Below are 22,002 nucleotides of genomic sequence, written 5' to 3' on the forward strand. Positions count from 1 at the left end.
AAAAAAAATCTTATTTCAAATAAAAATCATTATTTCTAACCTTGTCAATGTCTTGACTCTATTTTCTATTCATTTCACAACATATGGTGGTGAATAAGTGTGACTTTTCATGGAAAACACGAAATTGTTTGGGTGATCCCAAACTTTTGAACGGTAGTGTATGCTGAACTTCTTTTTTGCTCCGTTTAATACTGAGCAAGGATTCTTGGTTACATATGCTGAACTTCTGTTTTGCTCCGTATAATACTGAGCAAGGATTCTTGGTTTTAGATATATGGTTTCCCTCTGGGATCCACAGTGGAAATCTATGGGGGTGTCTTGATGGGGGTGAATGGTGAGATTTATCTGTGTCTCTTTTTTGGTTTTCTGAATTTGTATGTGCAAGTTCCCAATTTGAAACTTGCCGAAACATTCAAATTAAATGAAAAAAAAAATCACATTAAGTTTTTCCTCGTCTGAATCGAGGGTTAAAGAAAAGGGGCATTGTACATTGCAAAAAATGTAACTGTGACTTTAAAGCCATCTGGGACTAGATTATAATTTAGGGTTATACAGATAAAATTGACACGCGAAACACTTGGGTAAGCATGAATTTCTTGGGCGCTTAAGACGGAAAGAAGGGCCTGAGTAGCTCAGACGGAAGAGCATCAGACTTTTAATCTGAGGGTCCAGGGTTCAAGTCCCTGTTCAGGCGTCGGTTTCGCGCTTCAGGAAATTCTCATCACCTTAAGTGCTGCTGCTCAAGAGTTATTTATAAAAGTATGCACAGGTGCTATTGTCCTGATGATCTACTACTCAAACAACTCCGATCAATTATGGAGGTGCTGGTGTCCTGATGAACCGCTACTCAAGCGACTGAAGTTGAATGTGGTGCACATGGAGGAGCACCGGAAACAAAGTGACTTGGTTGTCTCGTGAAGTTTGCTGAAAAAGGGACCCACAGACTTTCTCAACCTTAATGTGAGACTTAATATGAGTGCATGTTATTTTTCACAATTTACAGCAGTTGGGAAATTCCTGGCTTTTAGCTGCTTTAACAAGATGGCGCTTGGAGACGTTGTTTAATTAGCACACAGTTTTTCACTTGTTGCGAGACTGTACCTCAACATTGGGTCCCAGCCTCGTTGGCGCAGTAGGCAGCGCGTCAGTCTCATAATCTGAAGGTCGTGAGTTCAACCCTCACACGGGGCACAAAATTTGGTATTTCGCTGTAGATTTGTGTCATAAACTCTTATCATCAGATTGCCCATCAAGCCAAATCTCCAAATGCCTTTATCGTCGTTCATTTCAGTTTTGTAGAAATACACTACCGATGCTTGCCTGATACCTTTACTTCTTCCTGCGTCACCATGCTACAACTCTCTAAAATCAGAGCAAAGCTGCACTGCATAGATAAACTGGATTGGCAGCCCTATACGGAACATACGTCTCACAGGTGCATTTCAGAGTACTGATGTCGCCAAATATGGAAACGCAATCATCACAGTTCATTTCAGTGTTGTAGAAATACAGTATGCTTGCTTAACATATAGCTATGTGACACCCTTCTAGAAAACACCAACTGGATTGGCAGCCGTTTCTACTAGTTAAGTCTACTAGTTATCTCGGTCTCGCAGGATAGGAGTGCTCACCTGCACCAGCTGCCGGCTGTGTGGCCTGGTTTGAGTCACCCCTCCTCAGTGCACAGTTTGTTTTTCTGGTTTGCATGTCCTCTCAGGCAACACTAAACAAAACACGCTAGTAATAGGCGATTCTATTACCTACTTCATCAAAACTAGCATGGCCTACTGATGTTTGCTTTTACCTGGGGCCAGAGCTACGGACGCTGAACGTAATCTTCGGCTGCTGGCATCACATAGGCATAAGCAGTAGATCGAGGCACAACACCCACAGATCAGAAACTACAGCGTTATGTGTTTGTTTGTTTTTTTTCATGTGAGCGCCAATGATGATAAGATGAAACAATCTTAGGTCACAAAGAAAAACATAGCCAAAACGTATTATCTTGCCAGAAAGATGAGTCCACATGGATTCATCATATCTGCTCCCCTATCTTTGAGGAATAACGATGACTGCTATGACCGGTTACATATGCTGAATTTCTGTTTTGCTCCGTTTAATACTGTAGCGAATTCGAGGGACAACACAACCACAAAAGCGTCAGACTTTTAATCTGAGGGTCCAGGGTTCAAGTCCCTGTTCAGGCGTCTGGTTCACGCTTCAGAAAAATTATCGTCACCTGAAGTGCTGCTGCTCAAGAGTTATTTATAAAAGTATGCACAGGTGCTAGTGTCCAGAAGAACTACTACTCAAACAACTTCAATCAATTATGGAGGTGCTGGTGTCCCGATGAACCGCTACTCAAGCGACTGCAGTTGAATGTGGTGCACATAGAGGAGCAGCGGAAACAAAGTGACTTGATTGTCTCGTGAAGTCCGCTGAAAAAGGGACCCACATAGTTTCTCAACCTTAATGTGAGACTTAATATGAGTGCATGTTATTTTTCACAATTTACCGCAGTCGGGAAATTCCTGGCTTTTAGCTGCTTTAACAAGATGGCGCTTGGAGACGTTGTTTAATTAGCACACAGTTTTTCACTTGTTGCGAGACTGTACCTCAACATTGGGCCCCAGCCTCGTTGGCGCAGTAGGCAGCGCGTCAGTCTCATAATCTGAAGGTCGTGAGTTCAACCCTCACACGGGGCACAAAATTTGGTATTTCGCTGTAGATTTGTGTCATAAACTCTTATCATCAGATTGCCCATCAAGCCAAATCTCCAAATGCCTTTATCGTCGTTCATTTCAGTTTTGTAGAAATACACTACCGATGCTTGCCTGATACCTTTACTTCTTCCTGCGTCACCATGCTACAACTCTCTAAAATCAGAGCAAAGCTGCACTGCATAGATAAACTGGATCGGCAGCCCTATACGGAACATGCGTCTCACAGGTGCATTTCAGAGTACTGATGTCACCAAATATGGAAACGCATATTAACATATAGCTATGTGACACCCTTCTAGAAAACTCCGTTTAATACTGTAGCGAATTCGAGGGACAACGCAACCACAGGAACTGCCGCGGCCGGGTACCGATCCCGTGTCGCCCGCACGAGACATCGCTGACTGCTCCACTAAACGGTCAGACCCGCCAGCCAGCGTGTCTTCTTATCCATGCACGTTACACTACCCCCCTCCTTCGGGAAGCGCGTCCCCGCGCTTAAGCATATCAGCTCCCTCACGCCTCAGGGCGCATACGCTTCCGATGGCCTTACGGTCGCCCCATCCCACTTCTGACACCCATGTAGCGAATTCGGAGGACAACGCAACCACAGGAACTGCCGCGGCCGGGAAGCGAACCCGTATCGCCCGCACCGCAGGAGACATCGCTAACCGCTCGACTAAAGGGTCAGACACGCCGGCCAGCGGCCCGCGTGTCCTCTTATCCATGCACGTTACATATGCTGAACTTCTGTTTTGCTCCGTTTAACACTAAGCAAAGATTCTTGATTTTAGATATATGGTTTTCTTTCTGGGATCCACAGTGGAAATCTATGGGGGTGTCTTGATGGGGGTGAATGGTGAGATTTAGCTGTGTCCCTCTTTAGTTTCCTGAATCTGTATGTGCAAGTTCCCAATTTGAAACTTGCCGAAACATTCAAATTAAATGAACAAAAAAAATCACATTGAGTTTTTCCTCGTCTGAATCGAGGGTCAAAGAAAAGGGGCATTATACATTGCACAAAATGTAACTGTGACTTTAAACCCATCTGGGACTAGATTATAATGTAGGGTTATACAGATAAAATTGACATGAGAAACACTTGGGCAAGCATGACTTTCTTTGGCGCTTAAGAGAGAAGGAAGGGCCTGAGTAGCTCAGGCGGAAGAGCATCAGACTTTTAATCTGAGGGTCCAGGGTTCAAGTCCCTGTTCAGGCGTCTGGTTCACGCTTCAGAAAAATTCTCGTCACCTGAAGTGCTGCTGCTCAAGAGTTATTTATAAAAGTATGCACAGGTGCTAGTGTCCTGAAGAACTACTACTTAAATAACTCCAATCAATTATGGAGGTGCTGGTGTCCCGATGAGCCGCTACTCAAGCGACTGCAGTTGAATGTGGTGCACATAGAGGAGCAGCAGAAACAAAGTGACTTGGTTGTCTCGTGAAGTCTGCTGAAAAAGGGACCCACAGACTTTCTCAACCTTAATGTGAGACTTAATATGAGTGCATGTTATTTTTCCCAACTTACAGCAGTCGGGAAATTCCTGGCTTTTAGCTGCTTTAACAAGATGGCGCTTGGAGACGTTGTTTAATTAGCACACAGTTTTTCACTTGTTGCGAGACTGTACCTCAACATTGGGCCCCAGCCTCGTTGGCGCAGTAGGCAGCGCGTCAGTCTCATAATCTGAAGGTCGTGAGTTTAACCCTCACACGGGGCACAAAATTTGGTATTTCGCTGTAGATTTGTGTCATAAACTCTTATCTTCAGATTGCCCATCAAGCCAAATCTCCAAATGCCTTTATCGTCGTTCATTTCAGTGTTGTAGAAATACACTAACGATGCTTGCCTGATACCTTTACTTCTTCCTGCGTCACCATGCTACAACTCTCTAAAATCAGAGCAAAGCTGCACTGCATAGATAAACTGGATTGGCAGCGCTATACGGAACATACGTCTCACAGGTGCATTTCAGAGTACTGATGTCGCCAAATATGGAAACGCAATCATCACAGTTCATTTCAGTGTTGTAGAAATACAGTATGCTTGCTTAACATATAGCTATGTGACACCCTTCTAGAAAACACCAACTGTATTGGCAGCCATTTCTACTAGTTAAGTCTCACAGTTAAATTGATAATAACTGCAAATGCCTTCCAAACAGAATACAGACAATGCTCAACAATTCCTGGCTGGAGAATGCGGGCATCGATCCCGCTGCCTCTCGCATGCTAAGCGAGCGCTCTACCACTTGAGCTAAGTCCCCTAGCTCACACCTTAAGAACCTCGCACGGTAAAGTGTAATTCACCAGAAGGTTGTGTGGAAGAGAGTCTAAACTAGTGTTTGGCATGCCTTGGCAATAAGCTTTCATTGAAATAGCATACTCATCAAATGAAGCAGAAGTTAGCTTAGCTCGTTACCGTTTACTGCTAACTTATGTAAGTGTGTTCAAATGTCTTTTTCTAGCTGTGCTCTCCGCTTAGGTATGTTGCCTCTCTTAGAGAGGCTTGTCCACACGTCAGCAAGAGGGGTTTCATTCCATTAAGTTAGAGGCGATTGGCATTTGAGATACCTTACAGCCTCGGCTTCATAGTCATCTCGTTGGCATCTGCGACAGTGCTAGCAATAGCTTGGCCATATCCGAAAATGAAGCTTGGTTTATCTCGGTCTCGCAGGATAGGAGTGCTCACCTGCACCAGCTGCCGGCTGTGTGGCCTGGTTTGAGTCACCCCTCCTCAGTGCACAGTTTGTTTTTCTGGTTTGCATGTCCTCTCAGGCAACACTAAACAAAACACGCTAGTAATAGGCGATTCTATTACCTACTACATCAAAACTAGCATGGCCTACTGATGTTTGCTTTTACCCGGGGCCAGAGCTACGGACGCTGAACGTAATCTTCGGCTGCTGGCATCACATAGGCATAAGCAGTAGATCGAGGCACAACACCCACAGATCAGAAACTACAGCGTTTTGTGTTTGTTTGTTTTTTTTCATGTGAGCGCCAATGATGATAAGATGAAACAATCTTAGGTCACAAAGAAAAACAGAGCCAAAACGTATTATCTTGCCAGAAAGATGAGTCCACATGGATTCATTATATCTGCTCCCCTATCTTTGAGGAATAAGAATGACTTCTATGATCGGTTACATATGCTGAACTTCTGTTTTGCTCCGTTTAATACTGTAGCGAATTCGAGGGACAACGCAACCACAGGAACTGCCGCGGCCGGGTACCGATCCCGTGTCGCCCGCACCGCAGGAGACATCGCTGACCGCTCCACTAAACGGTCAGACCCGCCAGCCAGCGGCCAGCGTGTCTTCTTATCCATGCACGTTACATATGCTGGACTTCTGTTTTGCTCCGTTTAATACTAAGCAAGGATTCTTGATTTTAGATATATGGTTTTCTTTCTGGGATCCACAGTGGAAATCTACGGGGGTGTCTTGATGGGGGTGAATGGTGAGATTTATCTGTGTCCCTTTTTTGTTTCCTGAATCTGTATGTGCAAGTTCCCAATTTGAAACTTGCCGAAACATTCAAATTAAATGAACAAAAAAAAAATCACACTGAGTTTTTCCTCGTCTGAATCGAGGGTCAAAGAAAAGGGGCATTGTACATTGCACAAAATGTAACTGTGACTTTAAACCCATCTGGGACTAAATTATAATGTAGGGTTATACAGATAAAATAGACATGATAAACACTTGGGCAAGCATGACTTTCTTTGGCGCTTAAGACAGAAAGAAGGGTCTGAGTAGCTCAGACGGAAGAGCATCAGACTTTTAATCTGAGGGTCCAGGGTTCAAGTCCCTGTTCAGGCGTCTGGTTCACGCTTCAGAAAAATTCTCGTCACCTGAAGTGCTGCTGCTCAAGAGTTATTTATAAAAGTATGCACAGGTGCTAGTGTCCTGAAGAACTACTACTTAAATAACTCCAATCAATTATGGAGGTGCTGGTGTCCCGATGAGCCGCTACTCAAGCGACTGCAGTTGAATGTGGTGCATATAGAGGAGCAGCAGAAACAAAGTGACTTGGTTGTCTCGTGAAGTCTGCTGAAAAAGGGACCCACAGACTTTCTCAACCTTAATGTGAGACTTAATATGAGTGCATGTTATTTTTCCCAACTTACAGCAGTCGGGAAATTCCTGGCTTTTAGCTGCTTTAACAAGATGGCGCTTGGAGACGTTGTTTAATTAGCACACAGTTTTTCACTTGTTGCGAGACTGTACCTCAACATTGGGCCCCAGCCTCGTTGGCGCAGTAGGCAGCGCGTCAGTCTCATAATCTGAAGGTCGTGAGTTCAACCCTCACACGGGGCACAAAATTTGGTATTTCGCTGTAGATTTGTGTCATAAACTCTTATCTTCAGATTGCCCATCAAGCCAAATCTCCAAATGCCTTTATCGTCGTTCATTTCAGTGTTGTAGAAATATACTACCGATGCTTGCCTGATACCTTTACTTCTTCCTGCGTCACCATGCTACAACTCTCTAAAATCAGAGCAAAGCTGCACTGCATAGATAAACTGGATTGGCAGCCCTATACGGAACATACGTCTCACAGGTGCATTTCAGAGTACTGATGTCGCCAAATATGGAAACGCAATCATCACAGTTCATTTCAGTGTTGTAGAAATACAGTATGCTTGCTTAACATATAGCTATGTGACACCCTTCTAGAAAACACCAACTGTATTGGCAGCCGTTTCTACTAGTTAAGTCTCACAGTTAAATTGATAACTGCAAATGCCTTCCAAACAGAATACAGACAATGCTTAACAATTCCAGGCTGGAGAATGCAGGCATCGATCCCGCTGCCTCTCGCATGCTAAGCGAGCGCTCTACCACTTGAGCTAAGTCCCCTAGCTCACACCTTAAGAACCTCGCACGGTAAAGTGTAATTCACCAGAAGGTTGTGTGGAAGAGAGTCTAAACTAGTGTTTGGCATGCCTTGGCAATAAGCTTTCATTGAAATAGCATACTCATCAAATGAAGCAGAAGTTAGCTTAGCTCGTTACCGTTTACTGCTAACTTATGTAAGTGTGTTCAAATGTCTTTTTCTAGCTGTGCTCTCCGCTTAGGTATGTTGCCTCTCTTAGAGAGGCTTGTCCACACGTCAGCAAGAGGGGTTTCATTCCATTAAGTTAGAGGCGATTGGCATTTGAGATACCTTACAGCCTCGGCTTCATAGTCATCTCGTTGGCATCTGCGACAGTGCTAGCAATAGCTTGGCCATATCCGAAAATGAAGCTTGGTTTATCTCGGTCTCGCAGGATAGGAGTGCTCACCTGCACCAGCTGCCGGCTGTGTGGCCTGGTTTGAGTCACCCCTCCTCGGTGCACAGTTTGTTTTTCTGGTTTGCATGTCCTCTCAGGCAACACTAAACAAAACACGCTAGTAATAGGCGATTCTATTACCTACTACATCAAAACTAGCATGGCCTACTGATGTTTGCTTTTACCCGGGGCCAGAGCTACGGACGCTGAACGTAATCTTCGGCTGCTGGCATCACATAGGCATAAGCAGTAGATCGAGGCACAACACCCACAGATCAGAAACTACAGCGTTTTGTGTTTGTTTGTTTTTTTTCATGTGAGCGCCAATGATGATAAGATGAAACAATCTTAGGTCACAAAGAAAAACAGAGCCAAAACGTATTATCTTGCCAGAAAGATGAGTCCACATGGATTCATTATATCTGCTCCCCTATCTTTGAGGAATAAGAATGACTTCTATGATCGGTTAAATATGCTGAACTTCTGTTTTGCTCCGTTTAATACTGTAGCGAATTCGAGGGACAACGCAACCACAGGAACTGCCGCGGCCGGGTACCGATCCCGTGTCGCCCGCACCGCAGGAGACATCGCTGACCGCTCCACTAAACGGTCAGACCCGCCAGCCAGTGGCCAGCGTGTCTTCTTATCCATGCACGTTACATATGCTGGACTTCTGTTTTGCTCCGTTTAATACTAAGCAAGGATTCTTGATTTTAGATATATGGTTTTCTTTCTGGGATCCACAGTGGAAATCTACGGGGGTGTCTTGATGGGGGTGAATGGTGAGATTTATCTGTGTCCCTTTTTTGTTTCCTGAATCTGTATGTGCAAGTTCCCAATTTGAAACTTGCCGAAACATTCAAATTAAATGAACAAAAAAAAAAATCACACTGAGTTTTTCCTCATCTGAATCGAGGGTCAAAGAAAAGGGGCATTGTACATTGCACAAAATGTAACTGTGACTTTAAACCCATCTGGGACTAAATTATAATGTAGGGTTATACAGATAAAATAGACATGATAAACACTTGGGCAAGCATGACTTTCTTTGGCGCTTAAGACAGAAAGAAGGGTCTGAGTAGCTCAGACGGAAGAGCATCAGACTTTTAATCTGAGGGTCCAGGGTTCAAGTCCCTGTTCAGGCGTCTGGTTCACGCTTCAGAAAAATTCTCGTCACCTGAAGTGCTGCTGCTCAAGAGTTATTTATAAAAGTATGCACAGGTGCTAGTGTCCTGAAGAACTACTACTTAAATAACTCCAATCAATTATGGAGGTGCTGGTGTCCCGATGAGCCGCTACTCAAGCGACTGCAGTTGAATGTGGTGCATATAGAGGAGCAGCAGAAACAAAGTGACTTGGTTGTCTCGTGAAGTCTGCTGAAAAAGGGACCCACAGACTTTCTCAACCTTAATGTGAGACTTAATATGAGTGCATGTTATTTTTCCCAACTTACAGCAGTCGGGAAATTCCTGGCTTTTAGCTGCTTTAACAAGATGGCGCTTGGAGACGTTGTTTAATTAGCACACAGTTTTTCACTTGTTGCGAGACTGTACCTCAACATTGGGCCCCAGCCTCGTTGGCGCAGTAGGCAGCGCGTCAGTCTCATAATCTGAAGGTCGTGAGTTCAACCCTCACACGGGGCACAAAATTTGGTATTTCGCTGTAGATTTGTGTCATAAACTCTTATCTTCAGATTGCCCATCAAGCCAAATCTCCAAATGCCTTTATCGTCGTTCATTTCAGTGTTGTAGAAATATACTACCGATGCTTGCCTGATACCTTTACTTCTTCCTGCGTCACCATGCTACAACTCTCTAAAATCAGAGCAAAGCTGCACTGCATAGATAAACTGGATTGGCAGCCCTATACGGAACATACGTCTCACAGGTGCATTTCAAAGTACTGATGTCGCCAAATATGGAAACGCAATCATCACAGTTCATTTCAGTGTTGTAGAAATACAGTATGCTTGCTTAACATATAGCTATGTGACACCCTTCTAGAAAACACCAACTGTATTGGCAGCCATTTCTACTAGTTAAGTCTCACAGTTAAATTGATAACTGCAAATGCCTTCCAAACAGAATACAGACAATGCTCAACAATTCCTGGCTGGAGAATGCGGGCATCGATCCCGCTGCCTCTCGCATGCTAAGCGAGCGCTCTACCACTTGAGCTAAGTCCCCTAGCTCACACCTTAAGAACCTCGCACGCTAAAGTGTAATTCACCAGAAGGTTGTGTGGAAGAGAGTCTAAACTAGTGTTTGGCATGCCTTGGCAATAAGCTTTCATTGAAATAGCATACTCATCAAATGAAGCAGAAGTTAGCTTAGCTCATTACCGTTTACTGCTAACTTATGTAAGTGTGTTCAAATGCCTTTTTCTAGCTGTGCTCTCCGCTTAGGTATGTTGCCTCTCTTAGAGAGGCTTGTCCACACGTCAGCAAGAGGGGTTTCATTCCATTAAGTTAGAGGCGATTGGCATTTGAGATACCTTACAGCCTCGGCTTCATAGTCATCTCGTTGGCATCTGCGACAGTGCTAGCAATAGCTTGGCCATATCCGAAAATGAAGCTTGGTTTATCTCGGTCTCGCAGGATAGGAGTGCTCACCTGCACCAGCTGCCGGCTGTGTGGCGTGGTTTGAGTCACCCCTCCTCAGTGCACAGTTTGTTTTTCTGGTTTGCATGTCCTCTCAGGCAACACTAAACAAAACACGCTAGTAATAGGCGATTCTATTACCTACTACATCAAAACTAGCATGGCCTACTGATGTTTGCTTTTACCCGGGGCCAGAGCTACGGACGCTGAACGTAATCTTCGGCTGCTGGCATCACATAGGCATAAGCAGTAGATCGAGGCACAACACCCACAGATCAGAAACTACAGCGTTTTGTGTTTGGTTTTTTTTTCATGTGAGCACCAACGATGATAAGATGAAACAATCTTAGGTCACAAAGAAAAACATAGCCAAAACGTATTATCTTGCCAGAAAGATGAGTCCACATGGATTCATTATCTCTGCTCCCCTATCTTTGAGGAATAAGAATGACTTCTATGATCGGTTACATATGCTGAACTTCTGTTTTGCTCCGTTTAATACTGTAGCGAATTTGAGGGACAACGCAACCACAGGAACTGCCGCGGCCGGGAACCGATCCCGTGTCGCCCGCACCGCAGGAGACATCGCTGACCGCCCCACTAAACGATCAGACCCGCCAGCCAGCGTGTCTGCTTATCCATGCACGTTACATATGCTGAACTTCTGTTTTGCTCCGTTTAACACTAAGCAAGGATTCTTGATTTTAGATATATGGTTTTCTTTCTGGGATCCACAGTGGAAATCTATGGGGGTGTCTTGATGGGGGTGAATGGTGAGATTTAGCTGTGTCCCTCTTTAGTTTCCTGAATCTGTATGTGCAAGTTCCCAATTTGAAACTTGCCGAAACATTCAAATTAAATGAACAAAAAAAATCACATTGAGTTTTTCCTCGTCTGAATCGAGGGTCAAAGAAAAGGGGCATTATACATTGCACAAAATGTAACTGTGACTTTAAACCCATCTGGGACTAGATTATAATGTAGGGTTATACAGATAAAATTGACATGAGAAACACTTGGGCAAGCATGACTTTCTTTGGCGCTTAAGAGAGAAGGAAGGGCCTGAGTAGCTCAGACGGAAGAGCATCAGACTTTTAATCTGAGGGTCCAGGGTTCAAGTCCCTGTTCAGGCGTCTGGTTCACGCTTCAGAAAAATTCTCGTCACCTGAAGTGCTGCTGCTCAAGAGTTATTTATAAAAGTGTGCACAGGTGCTAGTGTCCTGAAGAACTACTACTTAAATAACTCCAATCAATTATGGAGGTGCTGGTGTCCCGATGAACCGCTACTCAAGCGACTGCAGTTGAATGTGCTGCACATAGGGGAGCAGCGGAAACAAAGTGACTTGGTTGTCTCGTGAAGTCTGCTGAAAAAGGGACCCACAGACTTTCTCAACCTTAATGTGAGACTTAATATGAGTGCATGTTATTTTTCCCAACTTACAGCAGTCGGGAAATTCCTGGCTTTTAGCTGCTTTAACAAGATGGCGCTTGGAGACGTTGTTTAATTAGCACACAGTTTTTCACTTGTTGCGAGACTGTACCTCAACATTGGGCCCCAGCCTCGTTGGCGCAGTAGGCAGCGCGTCAGTCTCATAATCTGAAGGTCGTGAGTTCAACCCTCACACGGGGCACAAAATTTGGTATTTCGCTGTAGATTTGTGTCATAAACTCTTATCATTATGTAGCCCGTGGAATTAGATACCACACAGGACACAATTACTTCCGGGGTTCTTGTAGCTTTAATTTTATTGTTTGAACCTTCGAATGCAGATCGTTTTACTGAGTGCATACATTCCTGTGTCTTTCGAGCAAACAGCTCATAAATGTTCACAGATGTGGCAAGTTTAACAGAAAAGATTTTAAAAAGGGAAATAATAAATACAAAATACGGTGCAAAATACGGCAGTGGACTATGTACGTTAAACAGGGTTTAACAAAGACATGTGGAACTTCCTGAAGATCGCGCAACTTCTCACTCTGTCAGTTACCTTTAAACAGAATTAAAATGCATATAAAACCTTTACATCCCAAATACAATGGCATGGTGTGGCTTTATTCACGCCAACATTACCTTGTCATGCCTGCAATGGCGAACAGCGGTCGACGGCTCGCGCCCAAAATCACCGAACATCAACTCCAGTAGCGTCTAAATCAAACCATCTTGTCAAATTACCGACATACAATATTGTTTGGAATAATGTTACAGGTATATTTCACAAGATATTTACCCTTACTTACTACGGAGTCAGAGCCTCGTCACACCGCAATCTTCAGGCGCTCCACACAAGAAAAAAAGAAAGAATACCCAAGATGCACTTGGATAACTTGCACGGAGTTACAATAAAAGTCCGCCACTGCCACTTACTGGTCAAAACATGCAATGACAACCAAAACTATAAAAATACACTCACAATCTGCCTCACAATTTAAATACATCAAATGACATTTTACATGGCTTGACAGTGTAACAATTACATATATTAACAGTTAAACTATACTAAATTTAAGTGGAAAATCATTTAACATATTTAACAGATTTACCACCCGGCTACATACTCCCCTGCAAATATAGTCAACGTCCTCGGTGACTACGAAACATGAACTGACTCAAATACTCCCTGCAAGGCCTTTTCAAAGAGAGCAGCACCCAAGCTTGTCAAAACCGTAGAGACCATGTCTGTGCTGACTGAGACTGCATTACAGGCTGACTTTGGCAGATGAAATGGGTTTGAATGAGATCCAGCCATTTCCCGCTTGCTTTTCCTAATGGCAGGTTTAGGTGCATAGGTTCTACGTCCTGCTCCACCAGCATCCTCTGTTAGTGCGGGCCTGTCCCTGTTTTCAATATTGGGCAAGTCACTGTCGCTAACGTTTGGATGCACATCATTAACACATTCTGTTTCTGTGCCACAATTTCTCATATCTGAATAACCTTCCTCAGGTCCTTCACCGTCACTCTCATCTGTGGGTGCTGTCACAGGTAAACTAACACTTTCTGCTGCAAGAGGCAGGTTAGGTACTTGCACAAGCCGGCGAGGGATGACTTCCTCAACAATAACAAAATCAGCCTCAGGTGACTCAGGCTCATCCTCAGCTACAGGCTGTGTAGTGGTCTGTAACCTAGTTCTAGTTCTTGGTTTGGGAACTGGTTTCGCACAAGGTCGCAACTCTGACCTATGAACTCTTTTAATGGGACCTCCCTCAAAAGGTTCAACAGTGTGTGTGGTACCCTGGATGTCAACTACCTTGTAGACTGTTGAGGTCCATGTGTCCTGAATCTTATGTCTACCTGGGGGTCTGTGACGTAGGAAAACCAACTGACCAATGTCCACAGGAGGACAATACACCTTCTCATTTTGCAGTGAGATCCTCTCAGCTGCCTTCTGCTCTGAGTACTCTCTGGCTCTCTCATGTGCCTGTCGGAGTCTCTCCTGATGAACAGACAACCAATCCTGTTTCCTGTCTGACACACACTCACGCCCTAATAAAGCATCTACTGGGAGATGTGGCTGTACCCCGAAAAGCAAATAATAAGGCGAGTACCCTGTGGTGGAATGAGGAGTGACATTATAGGCATATACTACTTCAGACAGATGCTCTGGCCAACGCTTTTTTTTCTCTGGTGGGAGTGTCCTTAACAAGTCATGGAGTGTGCGATTGTATCTTTCACACTGACCGTTTCCCTGTGGCCTGTAGGGAGTTGTCCGTGTCTTTTTAACCCCATAGAGTTTGCACAGCTCTGCTATAATTTCACTCTCGAAATTTCGACCTTGGTCTGAGTGCAGTCTCTCTGGGACCCCATATTTCATGAACCACTCCCTGAGCAAAACTTTAGCTGTAGTGTCAGCCTTCTGGTCTTTGGTAGCATACGCTTGTGTGAACTTTGTAAACACATCGGTCACAACAAGGACATTTTCACGGCCATCTGAAGCTGCCTCCAACACTGTAAAATCAACAGCCACCACTTCTAGAGGTCGGGAGGCCAGGAATGCCTGAACTGGAGCATGGATTTTTGGCTGAGGCATCTTGGTCAAAATGCACCGCTCGCAGTTTTTAACCCAGCTTTCAACATCCTCGCATAGCCCTACCCAAAAACACCTCCCTCTTAGCAAGTTTACAGTGCGCTCTATGCCCTGATGTCCCATGTTGTTATGTACATTTTCTAGAACTTGGTCCCTCAAACAACTAGGCACAAGTAACTGCCACACTTCTCCATGACGTGGGTCTGTGATAACCCTGTACAACAACCCTTCTCGTTGTTGTATGCATCTCCATTGTTTCAACAATCTTTTCACTTGACTAGACAGGGCTGCTCTCTCTCTGGGACATGGCCTCCTCCCCCGATCCCAAAATGCCCTAAACTCTTTTAGGGTGGGGTCACCGGCCTGAAAACCTACCAGCTCCTCTCTGGTATAACCTGGCAGTGTGGGGGTGTTGCCCTGTTTAGTACCTGTCTCACCAGACCTCGACTCCCCAGCACGGATCTGTCTCACTTTGTAACACTCCAGACCTCTAGAGACAAGACCAGGATCCAGAACTGTTCCTCGCTCAATCAGGTTACACACAGTGATACAGTCGTCAAAATCCGAGTCAGGGTCTGTTTCAGGCTCCCCTGCAAACTCCTGCCTAGAGAGAGCATCTGCGGCGGCATTACTGCAACCAGGACGGTACTTAACCTCGAAATCAAAAACAGACAGTTGCGCTACCCACCTCTGCTCTATAGCACCTAACTTGGCTGTCTTGAGGTGGCAGAGGGGATTGTTATCAGTCAGGACAACAAACTTTGAACCAAGCAAGTAACCCCTGAATTTTTCAGCAACTGCCCATTTTAAGGCAAGCAACTCCAACTTCATGCTACTATAATTTCGGTCATTCTTCTCAGCCTGGCGTAGTCTGCGGCTAGCATATGCTAGGACACGTCTGGTGTCACCTTGCTGCTGACACAATACAGCGCCTAATCCATGCTGACTAGCATCTGTCTCAACTACAAATGGTTGTGTGAAATCGGCAAAACCCAAAATGGGAGCAGAGGTAAGTTTTTCCTTTAACTGCTCAAAGGAAGAGTCACACTCTGGTGTCCACATATTACAAAACTGGTGACCTACTTTCCCTGTTTTTTTCACACCTGAACATTTGTTGACTAGGTCATGCAGTGGCCCGGCAATCTGTGAGAAGCCTCGAATGAATCTCCTGTAGTAACTACAGAAACCCAAGAACGACTGCAGCTCTTTGGCAGTGGTTGGGACCTTCCAGTTCTTAACAGCAGAGACCTTGGAGGGGTCAGTTCCTATACCTTCTGCTGACACCTGATGACCCAAAAACTTTACTGACTGTTGTAGAAAAGCACACTTCTGCAACTTCACCTTAAGGCCCGTCTCTGCCAGTCTCTTAAACACAGTCTCAAGTCTCTCCAAATGCTGCTCAAATGTCTCTGAAAAAACCAAGATGTCATCTAGGTAGACCAGGAGTATCTGAAAAATGAGATCATTCATAGTAACTTGCATAAGTCTCTGAAATGTAGCTGGACCGTTACAAACACCAAAAGGCATTCTCACGTACTCATACAGACCAAACGGTGTAGTAAATGCAGTCTTAGTCCGATCCCTCTCATGCATAGCTACCTGGTGGTATCCGCTCGCCAGATCTATGGTCGAAAAGAACTTTGCCCCTCTCAGCGCATCAAAACTCTCATCAATTCTCGGGAGCGGGAATGCATCACGTCTTGTCTTTGAGTTGAGTTTCCTGTAATCAACACATAGCCTCAGACTACCATCTGCCTTTCTCACTAGTACTATGGGCGAAGCATAAGCACTAGAGCTTTCTTGAATGACCCCTTTTTTAAGCAGCTTGCCAATATGTTCCCTGACTTCACTGTACTGTGTGGGTGGGATTCGTCTGTATGGCTGTGTTACAGGTATGTCATCTGTCAGATGGATCTCATGTTGTACTTTGTCAGTGTGGCCTAGATCTTCATCTTCTGTTGCAAACACAAAAGAGTACTTCTCCAGTAACAAAGTCAGCTGTGCTTGCTGTTCTGGGCTACCACAAAAATTGAGCTTGCCGAGAATTTCCTGCACATCTGTCGGTGTTTCGGGGTGTTCACTGATACTCACTTGTTCAGTGTCCGCTGAGATTCTCTGGAACTGTACCTCACAAAGCTCATCACTTTTCACACAGTCTACCTGAGTCAAAACCCCTAGCCTAGTCCGTGGCCCTAGCCAGATATCTTCATCAGACATGTTCATGACTCGGACTGGAAAAATGTGATTGCCCGATGAAACCAAAGTAGGCACAACAACCAAACCTCCAGGAACGGGGACACCCACAGACTCCAGCAACAAAAAAGAACCATCCTCACTCACGGTCCTGAGTCCCCTGGCCATAACTGTAGCAGCAGATGAAGCAGGTACATGGACTACATCCTTACCAGCTACCCTAGCGAAAGAGAGTCTGTCTGTTGCATGTACTGCATGAAGATGATTAAAAGCCTCTCTCCAGTTTGAGTCAAACCTCTCCTGCAGTGTGGTGTCAAACTCAGTGTGTACTAGCTCTCTGCATTTTTTGACAATGTTCATCCCTATTAGACCTGGAACAGAGGAAGAGTGTTCAGAATCTTTAACTATCAGAAAACCTCGCTCTGGGATAGTCAGACCCATGGCTTCTACATCAAGCTCCACATAGCCCATATAGGGTATGTCTAATCCATTAGCTGCAGTGATCTTTAACCACTCAAATGCCGGGTGAATGTCTTCACCTTTCACTGACAGGTGTTCCCTGAAAAAACTCTCAGAAATTGTACTGACCTGGCTACCAGTGTCAAGTAAGCAGGACACTGTAACACCTCGTAGTTTCACCTCAACAGTTTTACATTCTCCGACTGCACGCTCTAAGATCCTGCTTCTGTCTGGAGTCTCTTTTGGTGAGCCAGCTTCCTCCCCTCGAGTTGTGTGGCTCATGACAACTGAGGGTGCGAGTTTTCCTGCACTACATAAGAACTAGGTGTTGCGTCCCCTTGACCCCCTCTGGCCTGTGAGCATTTTCTTGCAATGTGACCTATGCCTCTACACTTGAAACAGATAGGCTGACCATCTGGTGTGAACTTTGGCTGGGGTCTAGGTCGTGGCTTGGGCTCTAGGAATGTCTGTTGAGTGCTGCGCTTACTCAGTTCACCTACAGCAAAGGCTAGATCAGCGAGTGTTTTGCCTAACTCTGCTAGCTGTTTTTCTTGATGGGCTACTGCTCTCCGAACATCATTTAATGCAATACCTTGGTCATTGTTTGTTTTAATAATAGAGCACTGGGTTTCCGGAACCTCTAATGTAACTTGGTTGCTCTTTATGACCCTGGGACGATGAGACCTGCTGTCCTCCATCTCCCACAGGAGGGCCTCGTTCCTCACATCTAGAAGACTGCTCTCTGGTTTGTCCCTAACCATTTTCCTGAGTTCACGCCTGAGTGCTGCTTCTCTTAAACCCTCAATAAACCGGTCTCTGAGCACAGTTTTCTCATTAGGTATTACATCTGTGGACTGTTTCACTACAGAGCTCAAAATCTGGGATAGTGCATGGGAGTAGTCACGGAGGTCTTCTCCATCAGTTTGGTTACGGTTGTAAAAGGTCTGCAAAAGCTGTGTGGAACTGCGCTTTTCCCCAAATGCATTGCTCAGGTAAGAGTATAAATCACTGGGCCCCACTGACTGACCCCTCATGCATAGTCGCACCTCTTCCAATGCAGGGCCATGCAATAGAGATAGTATATAGTCACATTGTTCCTCTGTTGTTTGCTCTCTGTATCTTAAAACCCTTTCAACCTCTTCAATAAACTCTTCGACAGATCTCCTGTCTGTACCACACTCCCCACTAAATGCTTGGATCTGGCGTTCTCTTGGAACGTAGATGTATGAACGTGTGGGTGCACTGTTATCACTTGCTCTCTGAGCCCTTGCTTCACCATTTAACCTGGTGAGCTCATCTCGCAGTCTGGCAAGCTCTTGCATGGTGGTCTGCATTTCTTTTGTAGCACCTTCACCTATACCCATTATGCCACCTGAGGTGTGGCCATTATCATTACGTGAACTCCCTTCATCACCAGAATCACTAGACATAATGATATATTAATCTTTACTCAGTCCAGTATAAATGAGGATATTTAGTTCAAAACCTGGTTCAAGGATACTACAAGGACAGTCTTTAACTTGGAGCCTTGCTGGATCTTGGTCTTTGTAGCTGAAGTTAGCGCTGGAGTCCTCTGCGCTGGTACGGCTGAGTCGTGTGAAACAGGAAGCACCAGAACCTCTTAGATGCCCTCACGTCGTCTCTCGCTGGTCACCACCTCCACAGCAGGATGGCTTCAGACTCAACACCAACGGACGTCACCAGCAATCTTCACCACTGCCGTATTTTTTTTTTTTTAAGTAAAAATAAGCCACTCTGTTGCCAATTTTAAAAAAAATGTTTTAGCTACGCCCCACTCCTGGTACCAAAATTATGTAGCCCGTGGAATTAGATACCACACAGGACACAATTACTTCCGGGGTTCTTGTAGCTTTAATTTTATTGTTTGAACCTTCGAATGCAGATCGTTTTACTGAGTGCATACATTCCTGTGTCTTTCGAGCAAACAGCTCATAAATGTTCACAGATGTGGCAAGTTTAACAGAAAAGATTTTAAAAAGGGAAATAATAAATACAAAATACGGTGCAAAATACGGCAGTGGACTATGTACGTTAAACAGGGTTTAACAAAGACATGTGGAACTTCCTGAAGATCGCGCAACTTCTCACTCTGTCAGTTACCTTTAAACAGAATTAAAATGCATATAAAACCTTTACATCCCAAATACAATGGCATGGTGTGGCTTTATTCACGCCAACATTACCTTGTCATGCCTGCAATGGCGAACAGCGGTCGACGGCTCGCGCCCAAAATCACCGAACATCAACTCCAGTAGCGTCTAAATCAAACCATCTTGTCAAATTACCGACATACAATATTGTTTGGAATAATGTTACAGGTATATTTCACAAGATATTTACCCTTACTTACTACGGAGTCAGAGCCTCGTCACACCGCAATCTTCAGGCGCTCCACACAAGAAAAAAAGAAAGAATACCCAAGATGCACTTGGATAACTTGCACGGAGTTACAATAAAAGTCCGCCACTGCCACTTACTGGTCAAAACATGCAATGACAACCAAAACTATAAAAATACACTCACAATCTGCCTCACAATTTAAATACATCAAATGACATTTTACATGGCTTGACAGTGTAACAATTACATATATTAACAGTTAAACTATACTAAATTTAAGTGGAAAATCATTTAACATATTTAACAGATTTACCACCCGGCTACATTCAGATTGCCCATCAAGCCAAATGTCCAAATGCCTTTATCGTCGTTCATTTCAGTGTTGTAGAAATACACTACCGATGCTTGCCTGATACCTTTACTTCTTCCTGCGTCACCATGCTACAACTCTCTAAAATCAGAGCAAAGTTGCACTGCATAGATAAACTGGATTGGCAGCCCTATACGGAACATACGTCTCACAGGTGCATTTCAGAGTACTGATGTCGCCAAATATGGAAACGCAATCATCACAGTTCATTTCAGTGTTGTAGAAATACAGTATGCTTGCTTAACATATAGCTATGTGACACCCTTCTAGAAAACACCAACTGTATTGGCAGCCGTTTCTACTAGTTAAGTCTCACAGTTAAATTGATAATAACTGCAAATGCCTTCCAAACAGAATACAGACAATGCTCAACAATTCCTGGCTGGAGAATGCGGGCATCGATCCCGCTGCCTCTCGCATGCTAAGCGAGCGCTCTACCACTTGAGCTAAGTCCCCTGGCTCACACCTTAAGAACCTCGCACGGTAAAGTGTAATTCACCAGAAGGTTGTGTGGAAGAGAGTCTAAACTAGTGTTTGGCATGCCTTGGCAATAAGCTTTCATTGAAATAGCATACTCATCAAATGAAGCAGAAGTTAGCTTAGCTCGTTACCGTTTACTGCTAACTTATGTAAGTGTGTTCAAATGCCTTTTTCTAGCTGTGCTCTCCGCTTAGGTATGTTCCCTCTCTTAGAGAGGCTTGTCCACACGTCAGCAAGAGGGGTTTCATTCCATTAAGTTAGAGGCGATTGGCATTTGAGATACCTTACAGCCTCGGCTTCATAGTCATCTCGTTGGCATCTGCGACAGTGCTAGCAATAGCTTGGCCATATCCGAAAATGAAGCTTGGTTTATCTCGGTCTCGCAGGATAGGAGTGCTCACCTGCACCAGTTGCCGGCTGTGTGGCCTGGTTTGAGTCACCCCTCCTCAGTGCACAGTTTGTTTTTCTGGTTTGCATGTCCTCTCAGGCAACACTAAACAAAACACGCTAGTAATAGGCGATTCTATTACCTACTACATCAAAACTAGCATGGCCTACTGATGTTTGCTTTTACCTGGGGCCAGAGCTACGGACGCTGAACGTAATCTTCGGCTGCTGGCATCACATAGGCATAAGCAGTAGATCGAGGCACAACACCCACAGATCAGAAACTACAGCGTTTTGTGTTTGTTTGTTTTTTTTCATGTGAGCGCCAATGATGATAAGATGAAACAATTTTAGGTCACAAAGAAAAACAGAGCCAAAACGTATTATCTTGCCAGAAAGATGAGTCCACATGGATTCATTATCTCTGCTCCCCTATCTTTGAGGAATAAGAATGACTTCTATGATCGGTTACATATGCTGAACTTCTGTTTTGCTCCGTTTAATACTGTAGCGAATTTGAGGGACAACGCAACCACAGGAACTGCCGCGGCCGGGAACCGATCCCGTGTCGCCCGCACCGCAGGAGACATCGCTGACCGCCCCACTAAACGATCAGACCCGCCAGCCAGCGTGTCTGCTTATCCATGCACGTTACATATGCTGAACTTCTGTTTTGCTCCGTTTAACACTAAGCAAGGATTCTTGATTTTAGATATATGGTTTTCTTTCTGGGATCCACAGTGGAAATCTATGGGGGTGTCTTGATGGGGGTGAATGGTGAGATTTAGCTGTGTCCCTCTTTAGTTTCCTGAATCTGTATGTGCAAGTTCCCAATTTGAAACTTGCCGAAACATTCAAATTAAATGAACAAAAAAAATCACATTGAGTTTTTCCTCGTCTGAATCGAGGGTCAAAGAAAAGGGGCATTATACATTGCACAAAATGTAACTGTGACTTTAAACCCATCTGGGACTAGATTATAATGTAGGGTTATACAGATAAAATTGACATGAGAAACACTTGGGCAAGCATGACTTTCTTTGGCGCTTAAGAGAGAAGGAAGGGCCTGAGTAGCTCAGACGGAAGAGCATCAGACTTTTAATCTGAGGGTCCAGGGTTCAAGTCCCTGTTCAGGCG

General features: G+C 44.6%; 12 non-coding genes across 12 annotated transcripts; all 12 read left to right on the forward strand.

Annotated features, from left to right (window-relative positions):
- The first annotated feature begins 621 nt into the window (after window positions 1–621).
- Window positions 622–694, forward strand: trnak-uuu (transfer RNA lysine (anticodon UUU)). Its single transcript has one exon. It is a non-coding gene; the product is annotated as a tRNA-Lys (tRNA).
- Window positions 695–1,118: 424 nt separating this feature from the next.
- trnam-cau (transfer RNA methionine (anticodon CAU)) lies at window positions 1,119–1,191 on the forward strand. Its single transcript has one exon. It is a non-coding gene; the product is annotated as a tRNA-Met (tRNA).
- Window positions 1,192–2,632: 1,441 nt separating this feature from the next.
- On the forward strand, window positions 2,633–2,705 carry trnam-cau (transfer RNA methionine (anticodon CAU)). Its single transcript has one exon. It is a non-coding gene; the product is annotated as a tRNA-Met (tRNA).
- A 1,161-nt stretch (window positions 2,706–3,866) lies between these two features.
- Window positions 3,867–3,939, forward strand: trnak-uuu (transfer RNA lysine (anticodon UUU)). Its single transcript has one exon. It is a non-coding gene; the product is annotated as a tRNA-Lys (tRNA).
- A 425-nt stretch (window positions 3,940–4,364) lies between these two features.
- Window positions 4,365–4,437, forward strand: trnam-cau (transfer RNA methionine (anticodon CAU)). Its single transcript has one exon. It is a non-coding gene; the product is annotated as a tRNA-Met (tRNA).
- A 2,030-nt stretch (window positions 4,438–6,467) lies between these two features.
- trnak-uuu (transfer RNA lysine (anticodon UUU)) lies at window positions 6,468–6,540 on the forward strand. Its single transcript has one exon. It is a non-coding gene; the product is annotated as a tRNA-Lys (tRNA).
- A 425-nt stretch (window positions 6,541–6,965) lies between these two features.
- Window positions 6,966–7,038, forward strand: trnam-cau (transfer RNA methionine (anticodon CAU)). The gene has a single exon. It is a non-coding gene; the product is annotated as a tRNA-Met (tRNA).
- A 2,028-nt stretch (window positions 7,039–9,066) lies between these two features.
- On the forward strand, window positions 9,067–9,139 carry trnak-uuu (transfer RNA lysine (anticodon UUU)). The gene has a single exon. It is a non-coding gene; the product is annotated as a tRNA-Lys (tRNA).
- A 425-nt stretch (window positions 9,140–9,564) lies between these two features.
- On the forward strand, window positions 9,565–9,637 carry trnam-cau (transfer RNA methionine (anticodon CAU)). The gene has a single exon. It is a non-coding gene; the product is annotated as a tRNA-Met (tRNA).
- A 2,016-nt stretch (window positions 9,638–11,653) lies between these two features.
- On the forward strand, window positions 11,654–11,726 carry trnak-uuu (transfer RNA lysine (anticodon UUU)). The gene has a single exon. It is a non-coding gene; the product is annotated as a tRNA-Lys (tRNA).
- A 425-nt stretch (window positions 11,727–12,151) lies between these two features.
- On the forward strand, window positions 12,152–12,224 carry trnam-cau (transfer RNA methionine (anticodon CAU)). Its single transcript has one exon. It is a non-coding gene; the product is annotated as a tRNA-Met (tRNA).
- A 9,705-nt stretch (window positions 12,225–21,929) lies between these two features.
- trnak-uuu (transfer RNA lysine (anticodon UUU)) lies at window positions 21,930–22,002 on the forward strand. The gene has a single exon. It is a non-coding gene; the product is annotated as a tRNA-Lys (tRNA).

The sequence above is a fragment of the Lampris incognitus genome, chromosome 6 (genome assembly GCF_029633865.1).
Source record: "Lampris incognitus isolate fLamInc1 chromosome 6, fLamInc1.hap2, whole genome shotgun sequence".
NCBI classification, from domain to species: Eukaryota; Metazoa; Chordata; class Actinopteri; order Lampriformes; family Lampridae; genus Lampris; species Lampris incognitus.